At 39.2% G+C, this 23,344-nt stretch overlaps 1 protein-coding gene across 6 annotated transcripts in view; it reads left to right on the top strand.

Moving 5' to 3' along the window:
* The window catches only part of NLGN4X (neuroligin 4 X-linked), a 155,199-nt gene that overhangs the window by 12,392 nt on the left and 119,463 nt on the right, over positions 1 to 23,344 (top strand). For 2 of the 6 annotated variants that reach the window (XM_083501867.1, XM_083501870.1), the window contains exon 2: positions 10,716 to 10,800. The exons of the other annotated variants lie outside the window; for them this stretch is intronic. The gene's annotated coding sequence lies outside the window, so the exon portion shown is untranslated. The remainder of the gene's footprint in view (positions 1 to 10,715; positions 10,801 to 23,344) is intronic. 6 annotated transcript variants of the gene reach the window in all.

Here is a 23,344-nt window from a genome sequence, read left to right as displayed (position 1 = left end):
TTCTGCCAGGACTACTGCATTCTTGTTCTCAGCAGTGCAATGGGGGGGGGGGGGGGAGATGCTTAGGAATTTTTAATATTCCATTTCTGGGGATGATACAGATCTCATCTCCCCTGTCATAAAAGTATCAGTCAGCTATTACTGGCTGTCATTATTTTAATATCCTTTCCTCCTGATGCAGCGTAGCATTTTGCACTGAACTCTGCTGCTTGTTTAGAAAGGAGATAGCCATGAAACAGACTGCAATTGGAATTTCTCTACCGCTGCAATGTAATACGGACACACAGAATGACTGAGATTGCATTTGAAAGCACACTTCTAGTGCAACCCAAAGTGTGTTTCCTGAGAAATAAGCTCTACTGAGATCCAAATATGCATGCACATGGTTTATTTTAGTCTGACTTTGGAGCAGTAGTGGTTGGTTTGGTGAGGCCTTGATGCTTAAACAACCTCTTATAACTGGTGCCTTCACCTCACTAGAAGTGCCTACACTGAGCTTCAGGCTGGTTCATCATCTATGGCCTTTTCTGAACAGGAATAGTCTGTCTACAGTTATCTATGTTCTAGTAACTTCCTGGATGGACTAATTTAATAGCCTTTATGCTCTTGAAGATGATCCAAAGGTGCAAAATGCAGTGACCAGGGTGTTGATGGAGCAATGAGCTTGTTGCATATAATTCCTGTTCTCTGTTACGTTGGTTGCCACTTATCTTCCAGGTTCAATTCAAGGTGCTAATGTTGACATTCAAAATCCTAAAAGACCTGGGGTCCACATATATGAGGGAATGCTTTCTTTCATATCAATTTGGTTCTCATTAAGGTCAACAGATGAGCCTCTCATGTTGGTCCCTACATTAAATGAGGTGTGTACTGTAGCTTTTACAGTAGTGGCTCCATCACATCACTGAGATGATTCTTTCACCCACTTCATCTTCATTTACACACTAGGTTAAAAACCTCATTTTTGTCAGGCTTTCAGAAAGGCAACTTTGCATTTGATCCTGCTGTATTTATACTCTCTGTTAGAATTATTCAACGCTTATTATGTTTTGTATTGCCTTATTCTGATATAAACCTCGCTGTGAGCATTTTTGTTTAAAGGCGTTATGGAGGCGTCTTAATAAATAAATAATTTCACAGCCGCAGTCATGCTAAATGGTTACTCAGTTCAGTTCAAAGTTCTGCATGTGTGCTTCTTCTAAGAAACAGCTATATGTGGACAAGTGTAAACATTCATGATTACCCAGAAGTGGCTGAGCCACAGCAGTGTGTTGCAAACAGTTATTCTGAGCTTGCTGTGTTTAAATGTTATGCCTAATGTGAAATGGTTGGGAAATGCTTTGGTAAAGTCAGGATGGGGTCTATTAGAAATTGCCATAATGTATATGTTCTGCTACGACGTTGACAGGAGTGCCTGAGGGTTGAGAGATCAAATTTCTCCATCTGTTAACAAGATATTTTGTATGCCAAATAGTAGGCAAACACTTGATTAGATTTAAATGTCTAATGGATTCTGCTGTCTGGGCTGGAGCTGCATGACGTCCAGAAGCAAACAGACTGATGCAATCATTTCGGGACTTATGATTCAATACCTGATATGTGTCCTGAGATATCTCAATTTTGTCTGAGCAAGTCTGTCAAACCTTTATTTTCAAATATAGACACCTCCCTGATGATATTATGAAAACATTCCCATTCAAACAAAGTGTCTCATTGAATGTATTCATATATCCTTTTTAATGCATCTTCTTTCAGCATTGAAACACTATTTTTATTTATTTCAACAATCTGCATATCACTTAATCCCAGTCATCTCCAAATATTGTACAGGAGACCCAATACAATATGACTAAGTTACAATCAGAATTCATTTAAAAATTCTACTGGGAAAAAGTATTCAGTAAGTGCTGGAAATATAAGAAGAGGCTCTGGTCAGGCTAGTCCAGCATCCTGTTCTCACATTGGCCAACCAGATTCCCATGGGAAACCCAGAAACAGGTTTCCAGCACAAGAGCAGCATCCCCTTCTGTGGTTTATACCAACTGGGATTCAGAGGCATTATTGCCTCTAGTTCTGGAAGGAGAGCATAGCCATCATGGCTAATAGCCATCAGTAGTCCTCTCCTGCATGAATGGAGTGCAACACCATTCAGAACAAGCAGTTGGCCAGTTTTCCTGACACAGGAACCACCATCCCACAATGCCTCCATCTTCTGAAGGTTTGACTTTTGTGACAATTTATCATACTCTTTATTGTCATTGCCACCGTGACAATGATTTAAATGTATGATGAACCATTTGTCACAGCAGTAAACAAATGTTAGGTGCCTGGGTGTTCTCAGCTTTTCAGGAACATTTTCCTGGTGCCAGGTTTTGTTTCAGATGCTCATAGCCATCTTGGCCTCATATACACCTGGCACCATGATGGTATGAGAAAGTAACCAGTGAACTGGGCTATTCAGGGGTGGCCAGGGAGATACAAGGCCCAAATACATAGAGTACAGCTCAGAACTGCCCTTTCCACGCTGAACAGATGAGGGTGGTGGTATGCACTTACCTGAGACAAATATTCACTTACATATTTTATGAGAACAGAATGAATTACATCTTTAAGGCTCAAGCACCTGTTTTTATTTTTTATATGAATCATAGGAATTCTGTGCTGCTTCCATTTTTCATTTTAATTAAAAGTGTGTCAATGCTACATTTTTAATAATGGGTTGCAAAACTGAACAATGGACTGATGAGATGGGAGTAGGATTTTTCTAATCATGGAATGCATATTTATAAAATCTCAAGTGCTGTATTCATTTTATAGTGATTAAAGGATCTATGTAATGAAGATTCATAACTTTTTTAGTTTTATCTAAACTATATTAGTATGTGCAGATATTCTGCAATTCATCTAGCCTTTAGACACCACTTTTCTAATATTCTAGTGGAGTTTTTAAAATAGAAATGGACAAAGTTAGTCACACATATTCTGCAAAAAACCTACTAAATATCAATTATAATTTCTCATATTGAATTGACAAGCAGTGGTATTCTCAGTTCAAAGTTGGTGTTAAATAGCCACTATAATTTTTATTTTGTTGTTGCTGACATTTGTCTGTCTCAAGAGACAATGGAGTGCACTTCCGGTAGTTAAGTCAAACCACTGTTAGCAGCACCCAAGTGACCTCCTTGCAGCACAAGCCTACGCACTGTGTGTGGAGGTCCTGGGTTACCCAGACGACCAGGCCCCCCTCTTAGCTTCACTGATATGGTCCAAAGAAAAACATTACAATACATCTGGCACCAGCTTGGCACCATCCAACTGTCTTAGGGACTCCACTCCAGATTTGTGTAGGCTTCTTCCAAAGATATCCTGCAAGGCAGTGGACATTTTGGATCAGCGTTTTCCTTCTCCTATATAGACTACCTTCCCAGTTTGATGAGCCCCATCTGCCCCTCACTTTCGTCTCTCCCACATACAGAAACCAACCTCTTGACTGTTGGACCCACTATTGGTCTCAAGATTATTCAGGTGAGATTTATTTGCAGGAAATATTCTTCTGGTGGTAGGAGGGGAGGGGATCTAAACACAAGAGCATCAAAACATTTCCTGGAGTAGATACTGGCTAGTTTTGCTTTGGACACCACCATTTTCCCTCAAAACATTAAAACAAGAGTGAGAAGCACTTAACAGTTCTTGTTTTGTGAGATCTTCTGAATCAGCTAAAAAGATACTTACCAGTGGAATGTGGTCATTCACCAATAAGCCCTTGTGCTGTGCTGATCACAACCTTTCATTCTGCAAGTGTGGGTCCATATTTGTGTTTGACCTGGGAGGTGCATTTTTAACCCAGGTGTAGGGAAGAAATCAGGACAAATCTTTATTGACTGCAGCAGGCAGGTTAAGTGTTGTCATGGCAGTAGGGCCAGGAGCAGTTCATCATTCTACTCACTCCTTTCTGGTGGAATGGGATCCCCTGGGGTTGGATTGTGCCAAACCCATTCCATGGGAGTAGCCTAGTGTTGCACCCTGTTGTGGTGCAAGCCAATCTGGCAAGGTCTCACTGGGCAACCAGGGTGAGGGTTCCAGCCATGCTTGGACCAATCCTTCCCACAGACTCCTCACAACATCCCCTCTTCACTAAACAGCTGCTGCCCAATGCCATTTCCACACAGCATTAATCCACCTAACAAAAGACCGCATGCTGCACATTGACTGTAACAATAATGATTTGATCCGATTTCAACACGAACCTGCTTTGGAACTTCACCTTCCAGCAGAGCCACTGGTGAAACTAAAGGAAGTTTGAAAAAATATACAGTGGTGCCCCGCAAGACGAATGCCTCGCAAGACGAAAAACCCACTAGACGAAAGGGTTTTCCGTTTTTCGATGCACTTCGCAAGACGAATTTCCCTATGGGCTTGTTTCGCAAGACGAAAACGTCTTGCGAGTCTTGCAATTTTTGTGATTATTTCCGCTCCCCCCCTTTTTCTAAGCCGCTAATAGCCTTTTAGCCACTAAGCCGCTAAACCACTAAGCCTTTAATAGCCGCTAAACCACTGAACCGCTAATAGCGCTAAGCCGCTAATAGGGTTGCTTCGCAAGACGAAAAAACCGCTAGACGAAGAGACTCGCGGAACGGATTATTTTCGTCTTGCGAGGCACCACTGAAGTTTCTGAGATGGGATGCTGTTAAAAGCAGGGAAAAGCTTTTCAAACCCAACTTGGCTGTGTTCAAGTCCCTGGATGTCCTTAAGAATTTCAGTTAAAGGAACATGGGCATGCATGGGAGGGCCTTATTACTGGAATGTCATTTGTTTAAATAACTTTGGTAGCATTCTGATTCAAAATTATTGTGCTGGCACATCTTTCTGTAGTACTGACATGATAACCTTGCAGCACTGGTACAGTGTTATGCTTTGCAGTGGTAGTTCCGGTGCATCTGTTGGAACATCCTTTCTTAGACATTTATCTGCTTCTGCAGCCATTCTTAGGATCAAACTGAAGTCCCTTTGGGGATTCCTGTACCCTTTTGAAGTCAAAGATACAAATCTACACTTCTTCACCAAAGATGGTTTGATTTGTTTCCCTATCTATGTCATTTTAAGGACGTGTTCACTCACTCACATACATAGACACATACTGCATGTTAGCCACAGGAAAAGGGCTTGGATGATGTAGATTTTCTGGTTCCCTGTTTATAGCTAGCTTGCCATGGGCTCAGTAGCAATCTCTATCCCATTCTGCAGGCTATACAACAGCTTTCTCAACGGTATCACCACAGTTATAGAAGCATAGCTGTCAACTGTCCCCTTTTCTTGCGAGGAATCCTATTCGGAATAAAGGAATTTCCCTTTTAAAAAGGGAAAAGTTGACAGCTATGTATAGAAGTGCATTCTGATGGAAGGAAGTTTGGCTACATTCTTGCTTGCTTTTAGGTGTCAAGTAAAAATTAGTGATATATAGTGTTGGGGTCAGGTTTCCAAAACTCACCTTGTAGGATGCCCTTGACATGAACACTCCCTCCTTTAGGTTGTCCAAGTCACCATTGTAAAGCAGAGGTCCATGAACAGTAGCCTTTCTATTCTGCTTAATACTTCTATTGCCTCTTCCCTATTCTTTCAGAACAGCAATAAGTAATGAACAAGAACTCTGAGTTATCTTGATGGTAACACAGGAGTCCATAGTGGTTGTAAGTCTTCTGTTAAAGAGTTTCTCACTAAAGTGTTTTCAGTTTGGATTTTGATCTACCTACAAAGTTAACTATGCCTAGAAACCATAATGTTAATATTCTGTCTTGGAGAGGAGGCATGCTTTTGATGGTTGATGCCCTCTATGGAGCTCTCTGTAGCCCTTGGTCTGGTAATGTTTCTTTGAGGTAACATATTAAAAAGCCAAAGAACTTTGCAAGGGGTTATTTGGCTCTATTATTTGGATTTTATACACTGTCTATCTTACATATACCCTCAAAATCTTTTTTAAAAAAATCAGTTTTGTGTTCACTTGGCTTACCATGGCAGTCTTCTAATTAGTCCCAGAGCAAGGCATGTTTATAGCCCCAGCACTGGTTCTATGTTTCCATATACTGCCACAAATAAAATGACCCCTGATCTTGGCATATCATCTCCAACTCACAGATAGCTCTGTGTGGAATTACTGTCTCATTGTAAGTTCTCAGTCTTACATTTTTGGTTATAACCCTCACAGGTTTTTCCTCACATTTTTTCTCTCTCTCTCTTGAAGGACATTTTGAGAAACTACATCCGAGATCACATTTGCCTTGGCTCTAATATCCAACTTGTATTGCACTCCAGTCCCATTGTTTCTAAGGGAATTGTCTATTTCTCTGGTCTGTTGATACCAAGGTACAGATGTAGAATTCTTCCTGTTGGTAGCCTGCTTTTGCTACAGTTTCATTTTCTGTATACATTGCAACACTTACCTATGGCTGGACACTTTCTAGATCTGTGACTGCCTCCACACTGTGTTCACTTATCTTTATGGACTCTGTATCCAGAGATGTGTGGTGGTCACATTCTTCTAAATTCCTTTCCTCTGGGAATGCTCCTTCTGCAAAAGCCTGACCCTGCCATGCTTGGGTGACTTTGGGCCTCCACCTGCACTTACTGCTTCAATTGAAACATTTGGAATTCATTCCCTCTTAAATCTTGCATTCTGCTCTCTACTATAAAAGTAAATCATTCAAGTTGATTATCGTTTCTGAAATCAGATCATGGTCTCCCAGGAGTTATATATTTTTAAAGTTTACAGTCTGAAAGTCCCAACACTATCAAATACTTAATTAGTGACCTAGGGCCTCAAAGTTTCATGGCTGGCCCACCAGTTTAAGGTTCGTAAGGAATTCTATTTGTTTCTCTTCTTGTTGGGCCCTGAGGTGCCACTTAAATTTGTTTAGAACTACTGAAAATTAGCCTGTTCCTACCAGCTTAATGGCATCCTATGGTGCTATGGTATATGTCTCTCTCTCTCTCTCTCTCTCTCTCTCTCTCTCTCTCTCTCTCCAGGAACATCTTTTCCACCCATTGAGAACATAAGAAGAGCCCTGCTGGATTAGGCCAGTAGCCAATCTAGCCCAAGATCCTGCTCTCACAGTGGCCAACCAGATGCCTATGAGAAACTTGCTTTCTCTGGCTTTTATATAGATAATGAATTTCTGCCCCCCCCCCCCCAGTATTCTGCTGCATTGCCAATGAGTTTCAGCTTTCCTGGGGCCTTGAGACATTCCATCTTTTTGCCACAGTTTCCCATCCCTTATATTTCTTTTTCATTTTCTCTGTAATGAGGAGCTGGTCACTGTAGATATAAAATGATTTATTAAGGAACTACATATATGCAAAAGGTTTATGCTCTTTGAACTGCTTTCCCATTCCCTATAGCCCTGTCCTTTTTTTTTTTATCCAAACCTCTTAATCCGGCTAAGGTGGATTTCCCATTTCCCATTGTGTAATCACTGGTTCTCAAACCACTTGAAAATTGCCAATAGTCTTGATGGGTCATGTATTTTTTTTCTCCCTGTGGTAGCAATTGTAATACAGTGTGCTAGATACCATGGTTTTTAATTGTATGTTTAATGTTTCGTATATTTCTTATATTGCATTTTACTGTATTACAATTTGTATTCCATAGAATTCAAATTATATTAAATAAAACACTGCCAAAAGATTGCATGTGGAAGGGGGAGTTAGCAGAAATTGTCCCCCAACCCACCCCTGAACAGGGGAACAACTCAGAGCTATGCTTTTATCTTAAACATTAGCTTAGCACCAAATCTTAAATCTCAAAGTCACGATTCATCTGCAGTGCGTTTCTCCGTGCTGAACCAACATTACACTTCCGGCTTATAAGGTCCTTGATCTGCCAGTCAAGCTATATTGATCCGAAGGAAAAATATGTGAAAAATCTAAGGTGCTTTCCCTTAAATTAGTTTTGTTGTGGATACCGTTGCTTTGAATTGTTATGGTATCAATTGATCTTCAGGTTGTTGAAACAACAATTGTGTGTGCTCAGAGGAGTCACGAGCTAATCCTGTCAACTTGCTTCTGATACTTGTTTAGCTATTACAGGTGATACTCCTTAATTCATCTGCAGTTTTGGGCTCTGCCACTTAAGTGCCTATCTTCCCAAATTAATCAAAAAAGGAAGAAACTGTGGCAGAAACCAGGTTCAGGTTAAGCACTGAGCAATCAACACCACAAATCTGTCCTACAGTGCTGGAAATTTCACTAAGAAACTTCTAAAAGAATGAAGGGTATCCATAACAGTTTTGAAAGCTACTTTAATAATTTTATATTATCTGTCCCAGAATAGGAGAAACCCAGAGGATCTTTTATTAAATAATCTTACAATACTTGCTTGTAGATGTACAAATTTTCCTCTTTTTTGTTTTGCTAACTGTAGGAAAGTATAGTAACATACTAACTACATGTGGTATTTAGTTAAAGTTTGGGATATGCTTATTTTATGACAAAATTGACCCACTAATGATTAGTTGCTCTAGTTAAGGAGTTAAGGCAGGAGGACTTAAAACTGTTTGGTTCTGACTTGTAACTCATGTAGATCGCCTGAACATTTGTAAGCCAACAAATACTGCTGTGTGTTTGTGTGTTAGTTAGTTGTAATATTTTAGCATTTGCTGTGATTAGGCTAATTGCATCTATTTCAATATTCATCAACTATAAAAACTGAAGATAATGGCTTGTTATTGGATTAATCTGCAAGGTAATAGGGTATTGGTTGTTAATTTATTCTTGCTAAATTATTGTTGTTTTTAGTAACCTTTTATTTTGTCTTTACTATTGATCTGCTGTGTTTTTTAGTTACATTTTTATATTGCTGGCTAAAACAATATAATCAATCGTGTGGGGTAGGGAGCTGTCCAAAGTAGTGAAGTCTAGCTACATGGAAAGGATTTTTCTGGTTGTTTTATTGTCATTGATGTGACTTCTCAAATAGGCCTCTGAAAGAACAGGCTAATATTTAGTGAAAACAAAACAAAACAAAAAACCACAACCCCATATTAGTGTATTTGGGTTGTGTTTGGCTGTTTATGTGGATCTCAAGGGCACTTGCAGAAACTAGCTCAACATCTTTAGACGTGGGAAGCTGGTTAGAAATTTTTTAACTTGGATCATATAGGATTTTTATTCCTCAGAGATAACTGGGATAACTATGTACAAAAAAGAAGATAACATTGTGGCAAACTAGCTTTCCATAGTGGAGGTTTGGATAGCTTAAGTCAAATGCTCCTGCAATTTATTTTATTTATTTAACAGCTAAATACATAAAATAAATTTCACTGACCTTGTCGTTGACTTAGATTACTTAAATCTTATCCCAATTTAATAACTGAGGAGAAAATCTAGTCTGTTTCCACTTGTGGACACAGCTCTGTGTGCTTTGGATTGGGGCCTGTTGCCTTCAACATATAAGTGAGCTACTAAATGTTTCATATTTATAGCCTCAGTAATTCAGATCCTAGTTTCCTTTGTTAGTTGGCAACCCAAGATTAGAGCACAGTTTCCTGGTTTGAATATAACTGTAATTTCAAGAAAGCAAGGCAGCAGAGTTGAAGCTGGCACATAAAAGAAAGGGGGAACAAGTGAGAGAGAGTATGTTTGCCTGATTCTCATTTAATAAGCCCTGATTGATTAAACTATGATTGATGTATGAACTGGCCCATTGGTTTGGTTAAGCATAGTGTGCTAATCAATTTCATTGGTTTCCTTCAAAAATGTAAAATGGACAATAAATCTCTTCTACTTTTTAGTATTTTGTACAATTTTTAGAATATGAGAATTCAACCCCACTTTGTCACTTGACATAGAAATTTTCTTTGTGCATATGTATCCTTCTTATGTATGCTTATCATGTTGAGATTGTTAAGAAGAGAGCAATTGAAACTCACGCAGATTAAGTCTAAATAAGTACTGCAAATGGTCAGCAAAGGTCAATTTGGTTAAGTAGGGATGTGCAGATTAAATAAAAGTCAGAAAGCTTAAAAATTACAAGCTGATGATCAAGAAGAGTTCAGAAAAAGCAGAAATAATATAAAACAATGACAAAGTAAGTTGTCACACTGTCTCAAGTTATGTATGTCTAATGCGTCTCTTCAGACAAACATTGCTTGAATAAACATAAGTTTAAACTACATATAACAGTTTAATTTGTTACTGTCTATAGATCTGCTTTGGGCTATGCGGCTTGAATAATCTACACTGGGAACCTTAAAGCACATAGGATATAAGAACCAAGAGCTTCAGGCATACTGTCTTCCGAGGATTAAAAAACAACCTGGAAGTTAGGAACAGAATATTATGTATGATTACAAGGAAATCACTTTGGCTTAGAAACCATATGCCTGCATGCTTATAGCATGCATGCCTTACACAAAATGCTGTAGAGCAAGGAACCTGTTAAACTCAACTTCCATCAGCATCAACTAGCATGGGCAATGGCAGGAATGGTGGGAGGACTACAGGTTCTCTTAAGGTCCAGGTATTCTGAGAGAAAGGAAGAGTGAAATGAAATTAAAAAGCATGATCATGATTGAGTCCTTGATAAATAACATTTGGAGACACCTTGACCTTCATAGAAAGTTTTTTAAAATGGAGAAAAAGTAGTGTGGGTATATTAATTTAAGATGGCGTGTTGTCATTTCTTTTACTGAAGGGCAGTCTCTACCTCTTTCTGTTTCCGACAGGGGAAAAATGTGTTAACATCTAAAATGGCATCATGCTACCTCACACAGATAGAATTTGAAGGCTTCTAAAGCTGCAACGCTGTTGGTAAGCATTTTTATAGTAGTCCTCCCTAAAACCCAGTTAACATTTTAATCATTTTCACTTATTCAGGAGTCAAAGCACATGAGACATAACTGAATATTCTACCTCTTTGATTTGGTAAAAAGCGCCTCTGGATGGTGCTGAGAGTGGCAGGATCATGGTATAGAGATGTTAGGGGATTTCTGATTTTTGGGGGTGTGTGTGTAAATAATCATGCATACTATATGTCTGGCAACATTTCCCTTTGGTTATTTACACTTACTCTGTAATATAATAAAAGAAACTTTACTCAAAATCCTCTACTTGGCTCTGAACTTTTTATATCAGAGATTATGTCTTTGATTCTTTCTCATATGGTTTTTGTAAGGCACTATTTCAATGACTATAGTATCTGGTCATAGATGCTGCAGTGCAACACCGTTGAACTGGACATTCCATGGAAGTAGTGTAGGATTGTAGATTAAACCACTATATAATTCAGGCCCTTGATCTCATTGTGGACTAGTTCCTTCTCTGAAGTTTTTAGGTTGTTTTATCTAAAGGATGAAAAAGGTCAAGATATTGTGTGTGTCCCCCCCTTATTTTCTCCTCCTCTTTTCCAATGGTTTTGTTGTTGTTATCATTTTATTGTTTTTATGATACTGTGCAATAAAAGAAAATTGAGGTAGTCCTATTCCTTGTTTAGCTAAGCTCAAACAAACAAAAAATAATGCCCATGAGAACATTTGGTATTAGTGTATTATTATGGTGGCTGTGAGTAAAGCTTTTGATTTTGATAGGTCTATATATTGGTGACACAGATGGGGGTGATATGTTCTGAGACATAGCTGCTATTATTGCTAGTGACAGGGCTTCCATTAATAGATGCAGTGGCTCAGAGGCTGTGAGCGTGAAATGAACTGATCTAAGCAGAAAAGAGAGCAAAACAAGCTGAATTGTGCATTTAAAAATTTACGGTGGGTCAGTGAGACCAGGATACAACTCTGAACTTCTTTTTTCAAAAAAAGAAGCAGCAGCAATAATAAATGAGGGCATCAGGGCAAATTACAACTATTAATTGAATGCTGTTGCTTAGACATAGAATATACTTGGTTGTGGTTCCTTAAATTATAAATTAACGGCTGCCAAAGAGAACCTGCCCTATCAAGAGTGTGTAGGCTCATGAATTACTTGTAAGCTATGTAAGATAATAATCTTTTTCAAGGCAAAGATGAGGCTGGGTGGGCTTATAAAAACTAGAATTATGGAGTGCTGGTATAATGTATGAATGGTGAAATCTGTGAGTCAAATCTCATCTTACCCACAAGCTCACTAGGTGGTCTTCAGACAAGGCATTATTATACTTTTTTTTTCATTTGCCCCCTATGGTGATCATAAGATTGGTCTATCTTAGGGTGTGATTATAAGTATTACTCTCATGGCTCTCACCATGCTTGACTATTGGCTCTGATACCTGGGTGATGAAAGCTGTAGTTTGGCAACATCTGGAGTTTCCCCCAGTTGGTATATGAAGCAGTTTGAAATATTTACCGGTGCTTTTAACACTATTGGGTTGTCCTTTATGGTGACATTGCCTTGGTGAAAATCACTTCCACAAGCTGCTTTTGGGTGGACAACCCCTCCTATCTACAGTGGCTCCCACTGCCAGATATCACTTCCAGAAGAACCCTGCTCCCCACTCTCAGAAAAAGCTTTCCATGAGGTGGTGAAAGGCTTAAGTCAATATGGTAATTGGCAAAAATGGTGGTGTGATTTGAATGAATGAATGAAAGAATTTTCTGCTAAGGTAAAGCCACATTACACATAATAATATTTTGTTTGCTTGTTTTTTAAGGAGATGATGGATTGGGGAAGGTTGGATCCAAACATGCTCTTCCACTCATGGAACAGCTATTTCCATCAGCAACAGTACACTCCCATAAACAGCAAATCCCTTTTGTGAGTGGAGGGTTATCTTTCCATGAGCAAAGACTGGTTTTAGGATCTATCCAAGTATCCTCTCAAAACTCTAGAAATTTAATTCAAATTTCTCTGATGGTCTATGCACCCAGATTTCTAATATCTCTATAGTTTAGTGTATCTCTGTTACTCAGAGACTTTACAGTAGCCCATTTCATTTGTGGGCACGTGGAGCACATAGTAATAGTGACAGAAAATTCTAATCACTAAAGACAGTGTTATGAAACTGGTTGGTGATGGTGACTGTCACAATGAATCCATTATAGGCAAAGAACTTACCAATCAGAAGGTCAGCGGTTTGAATCCCTGCGATGGGGTGAGCTTCCATTGCTCGGTCCCTGCTTCTGCCAACCTAGCAGTTTGAAAGCACATCAAAGTGCAAGTAGATAAATAGGTACTGCTCCGGCGGAAAGGTAAACGGTGTTTCCGTGCGCTGCTCTGGTTCACCAGAAGCGGCTTAGTCATGCTGGCCACATGACCCGGAAGCTGTATGCCAGCTCCCTTGGCCAATAAAGCGAGATGAGCGCCGCAACCCTAGAGTCAGCCACGACTGGACCTAATGATCAGGGGTCCCTTTACCTTTACTAAGTTTCTGTATATAGAGTCCTGCATTTGCTAGATAAATGTGGCTGCCTCTTTCAGTGTCCAAAGAAATTTTAAGGCAAATACATGAAGGCAAATGCCTTGATGCGTGGAAGCAGCCTTTCATATGTGGATATCTTTTCTACTCTGGATTGGCTTTCTAGACTTGGTTCTATGCATTGAAAGGAAAATCTACCATCCAGTGTTCACAATAATTCATAGCAGATGGGTCCTGCAGAAATGGTTTATATAACTTTGGAAGTACTGATCACTGTTCTTTTGGTGTGAAGGTGGCTTAAATTAAGGTATATCCTCAAACAGGTTATCTAAGTTGACCTTAATGTTGTTGGAAATCACTTATGTTAGGGATGGAAGGGAAATGTGGAATATAGTCATGTTTTAATGGTACTGATAAAACTGTGACAAATACTTAAGAATTAAAACTTTGCAGGCTGTGGCTTCCCCACCCGCAACATTGTTAAATGTTCATAACGTTTATCTTCACTGAGGGCGATGATGTTTGATGGGGGGATAATGTGAGTAATTTAAAAATTGTTCAGTTTACTTAGAGAAGTTCATAAACATTGATTTGTCACATCATGTATGACAAAATGTTTTTTGATCTCCAAACTTTGAGTGCTTCTGGAACAAAGCAGTGCAATAAAATGATTTTAACTGATGAGACATAACTGCATCAGTCTATTTCCATGCCAAATGTAAGCAATCCACCTCAATTATGTTAATTGGTGCCCTAAAAGAAAATGTTACAGCTGTTTGGTAAATCAGGAAGGTAGAGAGTTTCTTTTTCAGCAGAAAACATTCCACAGTGTTCTTGCAATATAACAGTCAAACTGTTTGTATTTACATTTTTTAAAAAATAAATCATATAATTGGCATCTCATTCTCATCATCAAAGTTGCCTATGTTTGCATAGGTTGTGCATATTTTCAGATCCTGGTGAATCTGAAAACGCACAGAGAAACGCAAGAAAACTTGGATTCAATTATCTAAGACGCATGTCGAAAAAGAAACATAAAAGAATTAAAAGATATAGATTTCCAACAGATTTATAGTCTTCAAAAAACCAAGCTGAAGAAGGCGTTTACTCCGAAACAGGGCCCTGTCCTGGTCACCACTACTGAGTCGTACATCTGATTCACACTCCAGATACTCCGTTTTGGCCCTATTTGATCCTTTATTCTTTATTCTTTATCCTGATTTTATATAATATGGACTCTTTTTGACTGTCATTGAGACTTGTATAAAACAATTATTGTGCACTGGTATTTCATGTACCTTTGTACTATATCACTGCATATTTGAAACTACATTATTTCTGTACTTAAACGTTGTGTCCAAATTTACTATTACCTTAAAACTATCATACTTACACGTTGTATTTAAATTTACTACTAGCTTCAAACTGTTATTCTTAGCAGAATATACACGTTTTTCATTTCAACTCTTGAGTAGGAATTATTCCTTATATTGAAACTTGTGGCCAGAGTTCTTGGTATATCCTTTTCAGACTGCTCAGACATATCTCTACCCTCTTAATAATTTTAAATAAGTAAATGCAACACACCAATAAAATATTTATTTTTATGAAAAGCACACTCTCTATTCAGCTCTATTCAGCTTTGCAATATTGATTAAAAACCTTTGGTCCCCAGCCTGCCTTTCTATCAGTGAAGGAATTGCCAGAAGTATGCCATAGCTCCTCTGGGAAATGCTAAATTCTAGATGGATCCTAGAACAGTACTATCCCTGAGATTAGATGGTTTCATTCCCCTCCCTCTTGTCTAAGAAGCATCAGGAATGGGAATGTGTAGGTTTTATTATCAAATGTTGCAATACAATTCCTTACAGCTAACAGACATTACTGAATTTTCATTTAATGCATTTAAGTCAAATCAAATACCACATATAGGTTGTTTCTGCCATGAAATACAGTGCTAGCAATGAGATGTATAATTGAAGATAGCAAGGGAAAGCCACTCCACATGCCATCAAGTGCAGTGCAGAGTCTGGAAAGCCTATTTTACTGGATATCAAAACCTATTTTACTGGCCTATTTTACTGGATATCAAAACATTTCATTTGGGAATTAATTAACACTGGAAACACATTGTGGCTAACTCTTTAGGCATATCTGAGCCTGGCTTGAGTTCATGTTGTCCAAAGAACACCGCCGTTAGTTGGATACCCTGCTGTTGGCAACCTATAAACACATGTGGTCACTTTCATGATCCAAATGTCTGTAGGAATTAGTTGCACTCCTAGGGGCCCCAGTAGCAAACTTGTCAGTTCTCCTGAATTCTGTGTTGATGGCAGAAATAATTGTCCTCCAGCTTGACTGTGGGAAAGCATAGAGGGAAATGACCCTAACAAATGGTGTTTCAGCCATTTTGTGACCAGTAACATGCTGGGATTCCAGAAATTATTGGAGCAATAACAGCTAACAATAAGAAGACTTTCCAAGCTTTGAGGAACCTGATTAACAATTGCGCAACCGATTCTCACCCCCACCCCCATGCTGCAAAGCACATGACAGCATAGCAACTGAGAAGCAGGGAGGCAGGAGCCAACTGGGCACCACCTCCCCATCGCAGGCAATTCTGTACAAATGCCACATCCTGGCTGGTCTGTTAGTTATGAAGCACGATCTGTATGATGATGAGGCCAAATGAAACTCAAAGAGTAAGAACACACGATGAGCAGGCCCAGAAACCTACCAACCAACCTGGAGCTAAGCCCAAATTTCTCTGAGGTTATTTTTCCTGAGAATGTTTCTGATATCTTCCTTTTTCTCACTATCCCCGAAAGGCCACTTTGCTGAATATACAGCAACATTTTTTGTGGTGACCACAATTTCACCCCCACCCCCAATACCCCAGAAGAACACCAGGCTTTGTGGCTTATGGAAAATGATTGCCAGCATGTCAAAACATTTGCAGCAGCCAACCAAACAAAAAACAACAACAATGGAGGGTGGGGGACAACTAAGCCGTTCCACTGTCAGTGTAAATTTTGACCTTATTTACTGTGAGAAACTGTTGAAGAATTTATCCACACACCTCAGGACAAATTGGCTGAAATGGTGCCCCAAGTTCTCTGCCCAAAATAGTCTTCAAAATATTGCAGGGTCTTCTACCATACTATTTTCCAAATGTACCTTTGCTAACTGATTAATATACTGGGGATGTCAGTTTATGATTGCCAAGTATAATTACTTTCTCTGCCACCAATTTGTTTTGATTGTGCCATAAAAGAGCATTCTCTTGGCATTTAGAGTATGATAATTCAGGGAAAACCAATCAGAACAACCAGCACTTATCTATGTGACTATATTGCCTTTGCATAACTTATCCGCATTCTAGCTGAGTAATGCATGACAACCGTGTTTTCTGTCCTGAATCAGACAAATTGTACTTAGCTAGAGGTACCTAGCACAACACCTTCCCTTGGAACGTGGTTAACCCTTATGTCCACACAGCACCCTATGTGACTTTTGCAGCCATTGCTGGACAGAGATAACTTGCTCACTGTGATCCTTATACTGGTAACCTTTCAATTGCAATGTGCTCTATGGGACTTCCCTTGAAATTGATCTGGAAGCTGCAACTGATGCAGAATGCTTCAGCCAGGTTGCTGAGATGTCCACATATTTTACCTGTGCTGAGGTAACTGAATTGGTTGCCAACCAGCTACCTAGTCAGGTTTACAGTACTCTTGTTAACATAAAAACCCTGAACAACTTGGGACCAGGTTACCTAAAATAATTCATGCATAGACCTTTAATATCACTTAGATCATCTGTGGAAAATTCTACTCAGGGCACTGGGCCCTTCATAATATCACAGAGCATTGATCTGAAAACAGGCATTTTCTGCTGTTGCCCCTCTTCTGTGGAATACCCATCCCTCCTCCATACACAAAGTAACAACCACGTCAGATGTGTTCCATTGTTGACAGAGGGGGAGAGTGTGGAGAGACAGGTGGAGGTAATTAGGCAGGAATGTGGAAGGGGGAGGAGGAGCCAATTTGCAGTAGAAGCCTGAGAACAAGGAGAGTGCTGAGAACAGGGAGAAGGGAAGGGGGAGTTCAAAGGAGAAGATGCAGACTGACAGCTGTAGCTCAGACTCAGAGGGAGCGCTACAGGGAATTGCCCATCCCCAGGTGTGTAGGCTTGCAAAGATTAATAAAAGGTGTGAACAGGGAAGGAAGCGTAAGTGGGGCTTTAAAAGTGGGAGGAGGAAGGGGCTTACCTCAGACTCAGCAACAGCAAACTTGGAAGCCGACACTGAGTGACTGAGCTCCAGAGTGATTTGTGTGTTTTGAGCAATAAAACCTGAGTTAATTGTCTTGCTTCTGTGGGAAAGACCCAACCATAACAAATCATCAGTTGCTGCAGATGTGTTGTGAAGACTTATCTCTGCCCAAGCTTTCCTTGACCCGTATTATCAGACCTGTTTTGTTATTTTACATGGTTTTATGTTGCTGCTTTATTGGTTTTGGACTGCATTTCTTATGCATTTCTTAACATAAATGTACTCCACTTAGATTTTTGAAATATTAAGCAATTTATAAATGCCTTTAAAGATGCTAGAAATACTTGGGACTATGGTAACCTGGGTTCAAGTTCCTGCTCAGCCATGATGCATATTGAATTATTTTGAGCTAGTTATTATCTCTCAGTTGAAGCTATTTCATAAGAATGTTGTATGTTTAAAATGGGACAAACACAAATCATTTGCCCTTAGGGGAAACATGATATGCAAATATGATGAATTAAAAAGAGTAAGAGCTCCTCCAGACAAACTGTTTGTTCAGCACTCATCCTGACTTGCTAGCACAATAAATTTGGTCTTTATTAAACATTCATTCTGATTTGTTTACAGGGTAGTTATATGACAATGAATATTGATTCTGCACCCATCCCGGTTGGGATCCTATTAATTATTTCTTCATCCCACACTTTTAAATTCATTTCCCCATCACTTTCCAAACCTCAAAAAGTTGCACTGGGTAACAACCACTTAATCCACTTCAATTGAAAAAATCTAAAGCTGCAGTATGCCATTGAATCCTTCCTGAAAAATAGGAATGGTCTGGAGGCACCCTAAGTGAATGAAATTCAGAAATGTGCACACAGAGCTCCTGTGCCAAACTACCCATTTACATAGGCACCTATGTGCAAAGATTCCATTGCATAAGCATAGCTACCCTAAACAGCAAAGAGAATAGGAAAATATGCACCCATTAGAATTCTGTGTGTACGCTTGACCTCTTTGTATCGGAGCCATATTGTGCCACTCATGCGCCTATGAGTCATGTACTTTGTTCATACCAGCTTTGGAGATTAATGTAAGTGTTATTTTTGTCCACTGCCTAGTTTCAGCCAACTGCTACGGGCTATTGGATTTAGTGACACTGAGCAATGAAGAAAATAAATATTATTGCCTAGAGCACTGTGTTACAGGGCATGCCAAGAAAAAAAAAAGTTATAAGGCTTTGTTAGATTATAAAGAATCCTAAAGGATGCTGGGAAGGGGCCAGAAACCTAAAGCACTAAATAGTATAGAAAAACGATGCCAGATCATTTCATTTTTTCTTTTTTTTAATCCACCACTTAAAATGTCCTAGTTCAGGACTACAGAGCTTCTGATTTTCCTAGTGAATGCATTCTGCCAGGCGTCTATTGTGGCTAGGGATGGATGGACCTGTCACTTTCAGTTCTCTGTTTATCGTTTTCCCCCCAATTATGAATTCAGTTCTCCAAATTTCCACAGCAATTTGGGACTACGATTATGATTAATCTAATGAAAATTCATCAGCATTTTAGTGCAGATTTCTTCTAATAAACACAGATTTGTATGCAGTTTTGACTAAAGTATATAATTTTTGCAAGTAATTTCCCCTGGTATAATGCATTATCGGTATGTTATATTTCGCTAATATATTTCTTTTTGTGCACACTTCCCCATAATATATGCATTTTTGGAAACATTGCTTTGTTGGAGAACTGCACTGCAAAATTCAGATAGGTGTGAATTTCAAAACGGTTTCAGAAAGTGATAATTCAGTAGATTGGTCTAGCAAAGAAAATGCCACAGTCTACTGCATCTGGTCCAACTGACTCCTTCTGAATTAGGCCCTAGAGCATAATAAAACTTAAAAAAGATGACACATGAAAACAAAATAAGATGCCTAAACATGCTCAGTGTTTTGTTTATATAATCAGTTGATCTCTGAGGAAATATTCATCCAGGTCTAACCTTGTGCTATCACAACAAATATATTTTTATTAGTACTTATGAACATTTAAAACTCTTTACAATCACAAAATCTATTATCAGTTAGCAAAATCAAGTCTTTTACCAAATCACTTGGGACTGAACCTGGTACCTTCAGCTTTTTGTTACTAAGGAGGGTGGTTGGCTACAGAAGTTCTGTTAACTGGAATGCTACCAAAAGCTGTCTGTATGATCCTTATTGTAGGAATGTTTCTTCTGGATAGCACTTGCTGAAAGTTTCAACAAATGGGAGCATGTGTGTGTGTACATGTGCATGGGCACATGTGCTTGTGTTTTTTTGTGGGGAAAGAGAATATTTTCCTTCTGAATATTATTTTTGTTTTCTGACTCCTTCTTCTTCTGGAACAAAGATGCTGAATTGAGTTAAAATTCTGAAAGCTCATTGATGTGCAAAAATGTAATTAAGCACTGGAAGACATTTTTAAATTTTATGTGTTTGGCTGGATGATAGGGGCTGTCAAGCAAATCATTTTAACAGGTTTAGCTCTGTTATTGCAGAAAAGCACTGAGACAGCATGTTTTCTTAGTAGGGACTTGCCATGAATAATAAAATTCTGTCTTACTTCCCTTATTATCTGTTTTCCTTTCCTGTAGGGGGAATAAGACAGTATTCTAAGCCTCTGCTCATCTAATTAAATTGCATTTCTACTGTATTTTACATTTTGTAGTGAAATATATCATACAGAAAAGACCCATTCTCATTTTGGCACCACTTCTGAAATACTGGATTTCATTCTGTAATTGATCATTTTTAGTCTTTCATCCATTCTAGATTGAAAAGGATAAAGAACCGGATCTTCTGTCAGTGAAATGACAATGCCTTAATCTCCTTTCTCTGCTTGCTATTTGAATAGTAACCTGGGAGCAGCCTTACTGGGAAAACTATGAGTCCATTTAACTTCCTATTCTTACTCAGACTGATTGTAGAAAAGTATATGGGTATACAGAAGAGTAATAATAACTCATTCCTACCAGTCAGTTCCTGTAGTCTAAGCTTTAAGTACATTGCTATCAAGGATATCTACACCTAATTCACAAATGACCCCACACTTGTGTGAGCTTCAGACTTTCCTAAGTAATCATTATGTGTGCTTGGAATCTACAGCTCTTGAATTCAGTCTCAGAAAAGTCTGAGAGAAGGGTAAAGTGAATAAGTCAGCCTGTTTTGCTCACACAAAATCCAGTGTCAGCGTCATTATCCCACAGGGTTTTGGATGGAGGCAAACTGTTTTGTCTAGTATCCAAATGAATGATAAGGGTGGTATTAACTTGGCTTGACACTGGAATGCAACACACACACACACACACACACACACACACACACACACACAGCTTAGTTCATGGATCAAATGGAAATTGAGGTGTGTGTGTGTGTGTGCAAATAAAAGTAAATAGCAAAGACAAGCCAACCAACAAGGCATTCTTAAATGAAAAATTATAGCAGAAGTGTTAAATAAGAAGAGGACTATGCCTTGTCTGATCAGTACTCAGGACCCATGAGTACTGGGTCTGCCTATAGCATTTAGTGGAAGTCCCCTACCCTTATTTCCAAAGGGGATGTTGTTTTCTACTTTGAAAGTTGAGAGGTTACAGCTGTGTAAAGGACTGTATGCATGGACAGAATTCAGACAGGAGCCTTCTTGTATGGGAGATGTTACTACCTTGATTCTGCCCATAGCAGTTAAAGTACAACTGTTCACATCATTGAGCATCCCTGCTCCAATTCTTATAGTTGTGCACTGTATCCCCCCAATAATCAGGACAAGTAACACTGGGACAAATTCCACATGTTGTATGTCCTGCCTTCTCCCAGCCATCTATTCCTTTCCTTGTCCACAGCTCTTGCCCTGTGAAAAGGGAGAGGCAGACACAGGAAGCCACAGGCTCTCTGTAAGACCACCCATTGGCAAACATAGCCTTAGAGGATGCAAACAAAGCAAAGCTAATCTGTGTGTCATGCAAAGTCTTTGGTGAGGTTGAGGAAGGAAGATTGTTGTTGCTGTCATTCTGCCATTTATGCATGGTAATCTAGGAAAGGATGTTCTCCTGAACAAACTCAGAAGGCATAACAATCATTTAAAACAAGGCTGTGAAAAGCTCTGGAGTAGCTTAGAAATGTTTTCCCCTCACTGTTAAGTAAATACAAGCAACAGAGCTGCTAGCAGAATTGCAAAAGGTCAACATTTTCATGACCTGTCACAGGTGACTCTAAGGCCCTGTTCTAAAAAACAACAGATGGTAATGAAACTCTGCCTGGGATGCACTTCAGGCTGCAGAAATAGCTCACATCCTTAAGTAGGAAAGATTTGGAGCGGTAGAGCTCTTGCTTAGCATTCAAAAGATGTCAGGTTCAACCACTGGTATCTCCAGGTAGGACTGTCAAAGACTTCAGTCTGAATCCCTGTATTCAGGGTCAGTGTATTTGCGTACCACATTTTCCGCAAATACGTCTGTGCCCAAAGCATTTCACAGGATAGGCAACTGAAATGCCATAACTGTGATTTGAATGCATTGCAATGCAACATGATAAATACATCATTTAATTCAAAACAGTGGCAAATGTTTAAATGAACATAAAACATACCAGTTGGTCAGTTAGCAACATCCAATGCCAGTAATATTACAGTGGTACCTCAGGTTAAGAAATTAATTCGTTCTGGAGGTCTGTTCTTAACCTGAAACTGTTCTTAACCTGAAGCACCACTTTAGTTAATGGGGCCTCCTGCTGCTGCCACACCACCGGCACACTATTTCTGTTCTCATCCTGAAGCAAAGTTCTTAACCCGAGGTACTATTTCTGGGTTAGCAGAGTCTGTAACCTGAAGTGTCTGTAACCCGAGGTACCACTGTATTATAATACCCACAGTATCCAATGCATTCCAGTGGTTCATTATGAGACCTAAGAGATCTCACTCATATGAAACTCGAGGGAAAAGATGAAAACATAAAGCAAAATAACCACCAGGTGCTTCAGGTAGCCCACCATTACAGTAAATACCATTCTCTCACCTGGACTTCAAATTTTGGTCCTAAAGGTGCATACTCATCCTTGTGGCAACTCCCCTATTGGCTGACTCTAGAAAGCAGAGCACCAAGAGAGGCAAGATGTCCCCATTAAAGGTTATGGTTCTAAAGAGAACATACTGACAGAGCCATTGTCTGCTGGTTTAGACAATACTGAGCTAGAGATACTCTGGCCAAATTCTGTGCGACTGCCATAAAACTTAGGGAACAAGCTGTGCTACCAAAATGATTAAGGTTTTAAATGATAACTTTAGGTTATATTTTAGTGATCAAGATTTAATATATTTTTTTAACTGTCGCTATATCTGAATTGTCTCTGTTATAACCAATTGCAATTCAATGTATTCCTGTTGTGTTTTATGATTTTCCTGATATTGTGAGTGACCCGGAACTGGTCTGTGACCGTAATAATAAAATTCTATTCTCTACTGAGCTAGAGAGACCAGTGACATAATTCCGTATCCGTGAATCCTAAGAACCCTACTCCACAATCTTCCACACAAAAGCAAGCCATAAGATATATAAACAAATAAGGCCAATAATCTTGTGTGTGTGTGTGTGCTTGTGTGCATACGTGTTTACTGTTAGAGGAAGTCAAGTACCTCCCAGCAGATGGGAAAATTTGCTCCAATGTGCTCAGTGATCTAACTCTTAGAGTTTAGTCT

The sequence above is a fragment of the Podarcis liolepis genome (assembly GCF_965112155.1).
Source record: "Podarcis liolepis genome assembly, chromosome: 4".
Lineage (NCBI taxonomy): Eukaryota > Metazoa > Chordata > Lepidosauria > Squamata > Lacertidae > Podarcis > Podarcis liolepis.
The sequence above is the reverse complement of the archived record's forward strand: the minus strand, read 5'-3'. Positions and strand labels throughout refer to the sequence as shown.